The 9,243-nt window shown below is 38.7% G+C and overlaps 1 pseudogene; it reads left to right on the top strand.

Moving 5' to 3' along the window:
* Positions 1–2,954: 2,954 nt before the first annotated feature.
* LOC131797154 (E3 ubiquitin-protein ligase rnf213-alpha-like) overlaps positions 2,955–9,243 on the top strand; it is a 53,632-nt pseudogene continuing 47,343 nt past the window's right edge.

The following is a 9,243-nucleotide window of genomic DNA, read 5'->3' as shown; positions in this document are numbered from 1 at the left end:
AATCTCGTCAAAATGCTAGGAATATATTGCAAAAATAAGAGTCACATTAGAAAGATAATCATAGGCATAAAGATCATATGTAGCAAATGAATTGGCAAAACAAACAAAAAGAAATCGCTCAATTTTAAGAGTACGTATGGTGATGACAGGAACAAGAATCTCAGAGCAAAATGCTTTCTCCTAGCTGCGGCGACTTTCCCGGGTTTGAAGACACATGTTGTGGTTATTTCCTGAACAGTATGGAGAGAAATGTGGAATAATGGGCAATAACAAACAAACTGGATAGCAAAATAAAGAAAGAGAGAGAGAGAGAGAGGGGGAGAGAGAGATAGAGGGAGAGAGAGAGAGATAATGAATGTTTGTATAATATGCCGAACTCGCTATTTAGTTTGATCAAAGAGAAGGAAAAACTAAATATGACGTCATCAGAATCAATTGGTTCCCCCTCCTATGCTGCCATTCGCCAGTTCATTATGAACAAAATTCAGCAACAACACTCAGCGACTCGTGCGTCATTTGCTTCCTTTTTTTAATTCTACAACCACATCATGGTGTCATCTGTTATCTACTAGTCATTTAATCATAGTTACGAACCAGCTCTTGATTTAATTTTAAGTCAATTCGAGGGCTTACGGTTGATATGTTAACTTTTCTTAGAATTCGCAACCAGAGCTAATTGACTACTTGGAATTGGTTATAGTTAAATTATGATGATGGCTAAAGTTTGCGCACAAGACAAAAGTGCAAATTTCCGGTGGCCAAAGGACATGTGTTAAAGAATACAGTTGTTCCTCCTCGATGGTATGGGAGTCTTTCGGATGAGAGTTTACCCGTTAACCAAAGCGTGTTTTTTATTCTAATTTTAAGGTGTGAAAGCGTGTACCATTTTTTCCCCCATTTAGCGAGATCATCCGCTGTAATGTTAGATGAACTGTCGGAGCTGCGTTATGAACACTGCACCCGAGTGCCTACTAAGAACAGCAAGGTCTCTCTGCAAGTGCTGCCATAAAAACTGTCCCACAGACTGCGACGCGTATTAACGTGTGATCAGCTGTGCGGTTACCTTTGAGGAAAAATCGAAGATTGAAAATTGCACTCAAGAGTGAGAAAGATGACAAAAAAGCTTTGATGCTTTCCTTAATTAACTAAAACCGTATGGATATTTATTCCATCAGATTTTAGAGACTTGTTGGTCCTTGGTCCTGTCTTTCCTGGAGATAGAGAGTTGAAAAGTAGATACCACTTAAATAATCACTTACGCTTAAACTTTGTTAGGGTGCAAAGGAATCAAACTTTTATCATTGTTTATTTCGGCCGTTGTGAGAAGTTAAGTGATGATCTATTACAAGGCTAAAGCAAAGAGAGCTCAAAAATCAAACATCACTACCATAAAATCCGCATCTTACTTTTGCAATTACGATACTATATACAAATTGCGATTTTAAGACACTAATATCACATTAGACACTAACATTACATTACATAGGCTAGGCGATTGGGAGAAACATGCTTTATTTGGTCTGCCTCGTTTCACAACTGCCATGGTACGATACGTTTAGCGTTTTTTCCATCATTGAGCTTTGATGTCCTCTTCCAGGTTCAAACGCTGGCTCAATAGCTCGAGCTCAAAATACCAAATGGAATAGAATAAAGAACTGAGCAAACACTTAGCGAAAGAATATTTCAAGTTTTCTAGTTTCGAGGAATTAAGAAGAAAAAAAAGTAAACAAATAGAAAAAGTTTGTTATGCGTACCACACGATCACACGGCAGGCTGCAGATTTTATGCATGGGGATCCGATATTTTCTGTCTAGAAAGCATTCGGTTTTGTGACAATGGGAAAATAAAACCGAGGTTTGGGTGAAACTAAACTGTAGAACGTGAACCTCTAAACGCGGAACCTCCGGAACGCGGAACCTCCGGAACAGCCGAACCTGCGGAATCATTGATTTTTTTAGCCTGTTCGAAATTTCATTTTCGGGTGCAAAAAAGATTGCGTCAAAAGAGTAATATGTTTGTTTATCATCCTTGACGGTATCATTTAATTTCCTTTTTTTTTACACAAATTATGAGTTTCACAGGTTCTGTTGGATCCGCAGGTTCCATAGGTTCCACGGTCTGTAAATCTACGGTTTAGTAACACCCCCGAGGTTCTTAACCGTGCTGACGCCACCTTGAAAATGAAATCGAAAGCACAGAGGTTTACCTATGAGACGAATTCGAAAGCGAAAAATGAATTCCCCCAGGATGCAATGTCTCGAAAGTGTCCCTGCATTGGGAGCAGCTGGGAAAAAAATTATTTGTTCCTTTCAATACCTTAAGATCCTCTTGATTTCTTCCGCAGAACGAGCTGTGTAATTTAACGAGGCAATTGCTATCAGATCGATGATAAGATCTAGTGAGAGACAGAGAAATATAAATAGCTTGTTTTGATAATCTATTCATTGGACCGATAAATTGTGTAAACCACTCGAGTAATTTAGCTGTTATTTGTGGTGAGAATGTGCGTTGTAATATTATCAAACAATCGTCATTTTTACAATCGCTTTCATTTTAAATTCGAAACTAAGAATCGATATCTACATTATATTAGATATGTTGCGCTACAAAAGCATGATTGGTTCATTTTTTCAACTAGGCCCTAGAAAAAGCGACTTCCGCTTGATTTCTTAGAAACCCGGATAGCTTTATTTACAATAGAGACATTTCGTGGAAATCTTATCGGCTCCTTAAAAAACAAATTGAATCAACCTTGAAAACTGCCCAAACGGTCAATTCATCAAACAAGTTTTAGAGTTTTGATCGACTGTTCTCAGGGAGCTTTAAAAATTTTCAAAAAAGCAGCGACAAGTGAAATCGACTTCCGCTTTCAGAAAGATTTCTGGGAAATATTAAATTCCCCGAGGTCGACAAGATTATTTAATAGGTTTTCCGGGAAGCGATTCAACATTTAGTAGGAAACATTGCAGTTAATCACACAACGATTTCTACTCCACATCGACATCGAAAGAAGAAGTGTTTTTGCAGAAAATTGGACTTGGCAGCGGAACATTTCCTCCAAGCGAAACATGTAGTTTCAGAAGGATTTCGTGTTACAATGAAGTGCCCATCTTGTGGGCACCCCGAACTGCAAGAACATCATCGCTTCTGCTGCAATTGCGGATCTAATCTTGCTTCTGTAAAATCAGGAACTTCAACAGTGTCGAGTAGCAGCTCTGAGCAGTTAACAGCTACTTCAGGTAAGCTGCAGATTTTCTTATTTGCGAAGCCTTCTTAGGAGTAGGAGCGATATGTGACACGACAAAACGAACTTAGTGGCACGGGACTAATCAACGACAAGCAACGAGAATATCTTCCTAATAGTCGAAGGTAGATCGAGAAAAGCTAGGAAAAAGGACCTTTACCATCACTTAAACTTACCCATCTATGGCATTTAATCTTTTTAACGCTGTTAATGTTTGAAACTTGAGTATTGACTCCTTGCAATAAACAGGGGGTGGACAGAGGAAATATCGAAACTAAGGACTTTGAACGCAATCACGAGATTGCCTGTTCTGGGTACTTCACGGAGGATAAATTTGAAGAGGAGAAAAAACCTGGTACTTTACTTTTGAAAAGTTGGACTCAAGGATAAAAAACGAAGATTTGTAGCGACGGCGACATTTGAACACAAAATGAATTAAGCGAGAGACATTCTCAGTATCTCTTTGTTTAGACGACACTAGGTTCACAGATTAATGGGTCATTGCTTCACGGCTAATCCCATGAAAAGTTTCTTTTTCGACATGTTTCACTGGTGCAAGTGATTTGGAGAATACAAGTGTTTAACACGAAGTGCTTTTTTCGTTTGACGAAGAGGCGATGATTACTTCCTCCATATCAAAATGGTTGACTGAGTTCGGGCTTAGAGCGAGAGACTTTTCGGTGTAGGTAATTTATTTTGACGAATTATGATAGACATGATTTCTTTATCGAATACTGTCGGACGACAACGTTTGCTTGTTTCACTTGATGTGTATGGCTACTATGAAACAGGACATTATAGGGTAAAACTTTATATATTTTTTAATAATTTTAAATTTGTATACGTAGTTTTCTATATTACAAACTTAATTAGAATTACCAACTCATCATACGGAGATTTGGATGCAAAGTGAAGTCAATCTTAGACGTTTTTCTCCTCCAATTCTCTCTCGCATGTAATTAGCTCTTCCGTTTGGAAATGCGTTGCGGTTATTGCCAATGCAAAGCAGATAATGAAAATAAATACTGAATTTGCAGTAGAATGAAAAAGTTTGGATTCAGATGAATTATAATTAAATAGTCCTAAAACAAAGATAGTGTAAAGAGGAGAATATAGTCTGTATAGCAGAATTATGATTTTTATTCTTAATTAATGTTGATGCAGTCGTTCAAATTTTACGGTCAACATCAAATTCCTAAAAGATGGATGAATACAGTGACATGTATTTGAGCTGTTGCATTGCGTTATGTGTTCGCAACATTATCGTCTAATGATTATGAGTCAGGAGCATTTGCAAAAAATTTACGAAGCTATGCCTACTGGCTCCGCACTCTGCTTCAAAAGCTAAACTTTATGATTTGACAAAACTAAACTATGAGCCATGATTGGAAGCTCATTACTCCCCTGGTCAAAGGCAATTTGGAACAGCAGTCAAATCTAGATCTCAGAATTTTTAATAGCAATCAACTAACAAGGTTGACATTGAGGCCATTGTCGTCTTTTGTATCTGCTTACAAAAATGCATGATATTTAATCTGCGGTTTGATAATGTCATAAAATGTAAAATTTTACTTGGGCAGAATTCCGGAACCCGCCAGAGGCATCTGAGAACAAACTTGATCCTTCTCCTAATCAGTGCCCCGATGTCTCTGGCCAAACGCCTAACACGAAATCAGTCACTGGAGCCGAAAGAAGTAGCAGTGATGAAAATACTATAGAAGGTTTGCCAGACCAGAAAAGTGTTAACAGTCGATCCAATCGAGATGAGATCCAAGCTCCTCAAGAACAACAAGCTGCTCTTATTGACTTTCCCGCTGAGCCAGGGAAATTTTTGGTGTCTGACTCAAACAGTGCAGCCATTGCATGCTCAAGCAATTTTCCTGGCGCACCGAAATTCGCAAACACAGTGGAAGCCATTGAGCGGGAAGCTAGCGAAAAAACATTGCAACCAGAAACGTTTCGTGGTGAAAGTGCAACGGCTACTACGGTAAGTGCTAACGTCTGCAGAACTGGGATTTAGGCTGTACTAATACACTTTTTTCGACATGAACAAATAAAAAACTTTGTAGCTGTTTTTACCGATATCTGGATCCTCGAGAAATCACTTTATGAAACCTGACTGTGAGTTGACGGCCTTTCTAAACATTGATTGCTCTCCCATAGTTTGAGTCAAAGAAACCGAGGGAAGCATTGTGGACCAGTTTTTTTGAATGATATATAGTTGGGGACGCTTACAGGTGTACCAACTTTCCTGTTAGAAATTGACGGTCTCACTTGGTGGCAAACTTAAAGTTTGGATGTCTCTGTCAATAAGAACATCAAAGTATATTTTACAGCTAACCAGTAGTTCTTTGTAGCTTTAAATGTTCGGTCATCTTGGAAATATGTTACGTAGGTATTTAGGGAATGTGATGATGGCGTGCGCATAATGTCTGTGCGTAACTAAATTTATTGCCTCGATTGGTTTCTCTTGGTTTTTCAGGTACTGACGGACACTCAGATTAAAGATCAACATGAAGTTAAAACACAGCGCAAGAAGTGCGTTAAGAAATCATTATTGTCATGATTAACACTTTGTCATCTCGATATATCTTACTGTTGTAAATTTCTCAAATTAAGTAATATATATCTTTCTACCTTGTCAAACCTTGCGAGCCTCCAATAGAATAGTTGATAAATTAGGATTCTTTGGTCTTCCTTGTAGTGGTGGATCCCTTGAAGATAATGTGGAAGAGCGAGGTCGAAACAGTAGAGAGATGCTTATCCAATTCGGTGATGGGCAGAAAGTAAACAATCCCAAACAAGTGGAAGAACACGGTAAAGTTCAGTGCCAAAAGGAAAAGAAAAACGACGATACCATGAATGACAACCAAACAACCACAAACACCGAAGGTACTGCATGCGCACATCAAAACAGTATCGACTCTTGTGCGCCCTTAGACCCTGGAAGTAATGCAATACCACCAGGAAATGACAATAAACAAGCTAACCAGTCGGTGGTCACTGATTTTGGTGCAGTTTCAGCACCGCCACCAAATAATGGCTATTATTTGAACAATACGGGAGATAACGAGGCTACTGAAAATACCAATAACCCCAATGAAGAAGGTACGGTAGACGACAACTTGACTGCAACATCCGAAGCTCAGAAGACAGCTTGTGAAGACGAACCACCCAAGGCTGATCAACCTTCGAATGGGAAAACAAAGGCAAACCAAGACGCGTCTATTACAGTTATTTTTCACGCTTTACTGACGCCAACTTTTAACGCGAACTTTAATCAAGGTGACAAAGTGTTTTTACGTGGAGACCCCCCACTCTCGTGGAATTCTGGAACTGGACAGATCGAGATGCGACTTCTAAGGTATTTAAATTTGATAAAGCTCTTTTCTGAACCATACTGTACTTCCTTTTTCCGTTCATTTTTGTGTTCCCCGTGTATGTCTTTTTTTCCTATGCGGGAACAGAGCTGGCAGAAGATGATTCACATCATCAACAATTGTGGTGAAGAGCCTCTTTACTCCATCATCCTCCTTCAAAATGTCGAAAGTCAAAACCGTTTATAATTTGACACTTTTAGCAAACTGCAACCTTCTCCGGTTTCTCATTAAATAATAATTAACTTAATAAAAAATAAAATTGCGAAAAGAAGGAAATTGCTATTGTTTGATCGTTTGGGAAATAACGAGATCGTTTGTTACATGTTATTTTCAGGGAGGTGAAAGGCCACAATTACCTGCTTGAGGGGAAAGCTAATTTTTCTCTCAGCGAGGCCTCTCGATCGATTGCCTATAAGTATGTTGTGGTGCCAAGCAGTCAAGGAAATGCTAAAGGAAAGATAGTTAAGGATCGTTGGGAGTGTCTTATTGGGTTCAGGCCATTAAATCCTGGGAGACATGTGAATCGATGTCTACGCATCCCAGAAAGTTCAATTAAAGCCAACGGTAGGACTAAAACAAAGCCCTCTTGGTAATACAAAGCTACGTGAGGGCTTCTCAGCCTTGCATATATATAGTTAGGCATCAATGCTTTGAAGCACCCACAGTTTAGGGTATATTATATGTATTTCAAATTAGATCGAAAATCTTCGGGAAATTAGGTATGATGTGCCTTTGATTTCAAGTTATATTTGTATTGCATTCGTTTCTTCCATCTTTTCTTCCTTCACTTCACCCTTCCTTTCATTTTTTCCGGAGAGTAATTGTTTTCTTTGAAATTTCTACAGCTACATGGCACCAGTATGACGATGCAGTCTTCAGTCAACCTGGTTTTTGGGATTCTATTCGCAGCCTCTTCCCTCAATGGAAAGTCGATGATGCTGCAGAGGGCCGCCGATTGGCGATGATGGCCATGCTCCCAGAATGGGGAGAAATCTCCGAAAAGGAAGGAACCAATGGGCAAGCTACACTGGATAAAATCAACAATGTGCTCTACTGTATGTCAAGGGCCGAGTTTGAGAACGGCGGTAATTTTCATCCGCGTATTCCAGATGGCTTTAATGCAGTACAGGTTAGTGCATTTTGAATATTTTTTCTTTTTTCGGTAAAGTGAAAAAAAGGTTGATTTTTGTTTTCGTCTACTTAGAAACCATTCGCGCAAAGACGCACTACGAATTCTGGTGTGAAACGTTTTATCAAAGTTTATTACATTGATCAAAGCTATACGTGCTATGGGGTAGCTGTTGAGGAGAAGAACAAGCGTTGCTGTACTAATCACGTGCAAAAAAGTAGAGTTTGTTAAGAGAGCGAACAGTCACAGTATAGAAATGCGAAATGGTGAAGTACGTATCATGAACTGGTAGAGTAGGCTTGTCAGTAAGTAACTACGGGAAGTCCCCATTTCTCAGAACAGTTAATGTTTAACGCTTTATTGTATTATAAGGTATTACATGGATACATTTCCCCGCAATTAAACCGCAACATCCAGACACAGCAAGTTCATACCGAGGATGAGGAATCTCAAGCCAGGATACTTGTCACGTCAGCGATAATTGTATCCGTCGCCGTTGACCATAAACTAGAGTCTTTTGGAGATGACGAATTGAGGAAACTTTTTGAGTGTCTCCTACTACAGGGCGATACTGAGAGAAACAAGTGCAGCGGGCTCGACGCTTTACATAGACACTTTCCAAAAGAAAACTGTCAACGGTAATATTTTTCAAGTTTTCCTATACTTGCATAGTTTTTTCGAGCAATTTAAAAGAAAGCAAACATGAAAAAAAAGTAGGGTAATTTATAATGTGTGGCTAAACGACCGTGGAGCGTCAACTTATGTTCGGTTGATATGTGCTAAATGATATTGGAATAGTGATGGTAAGGTTATATTACTTACTTTTTCAAAAAAAAGGATGACTAAAGATGCTGGACGAGAGTAAGCACTTACAACGACAGTATGCATATTCTGATGTTGCATAAAGCAAGAGACATCTTCTTTCTTAATTATATATTCTCTCTTCATTTATCCACGTTCTTCTTTCGGGTGTTTTACATAATTAATATATTGCGTGATCTCAAATTATAAATGAATTCTCCTATAACAATTTACTCTACTTAGACAAATGTATGTACACATCATTAATGAATGGTAATAAAACTTGCGAGGTACTAAAAGTTGTACTTATATTTCTCAGCTCTCTGGCCAACTACTTGTTACAACTTTGCATGTACGTCATCGAATATCGTCGAGGTGTATTTCACTGGTTATTTGCGATGCCATTGCTTCATTTTTTGTCCGATACCAGTAAGCCGTTCTCTTTTGAAGAGTTGACATCAGAACCAGGTTTAAAAGAAGATAACAACTGGTGGGGAACACAAGGCTTGGATTTCAAAACTGTTCGGCGACAGGCTTCCTTCTCCAGGTAAAAGTGTTTCAATTTAATTGATATTATCAGTTAAGTTAATGACATAAATTGTTACGTAATTATAACCATATGATCGAGGTTGGTACAGCTCGGAAATGGTTTTTTCATAGTCCTTACCTACTCGTCTTTTTGAAGACTT

The sequence above is a fragment of the Pocillopora verrucosa genome, chromosome 4 (genome assembly GCF_036669915.1).
Source record: "Pocillopora verrucosa isolate sample1 chromosome 4, ASM3666991v2, whole genome shotgun sequence".
NCBI lineage: Eukaryota > Metazoa > Cnidaria > Anthozoa > Scleractinia > Pocilloporidae > Pocillopora > Pocillopora verrucosa.
Note: the sequence above shows the minus strand (reverse complement) of the source record. Positions and strands in the feature narration are given on the sequence as shown.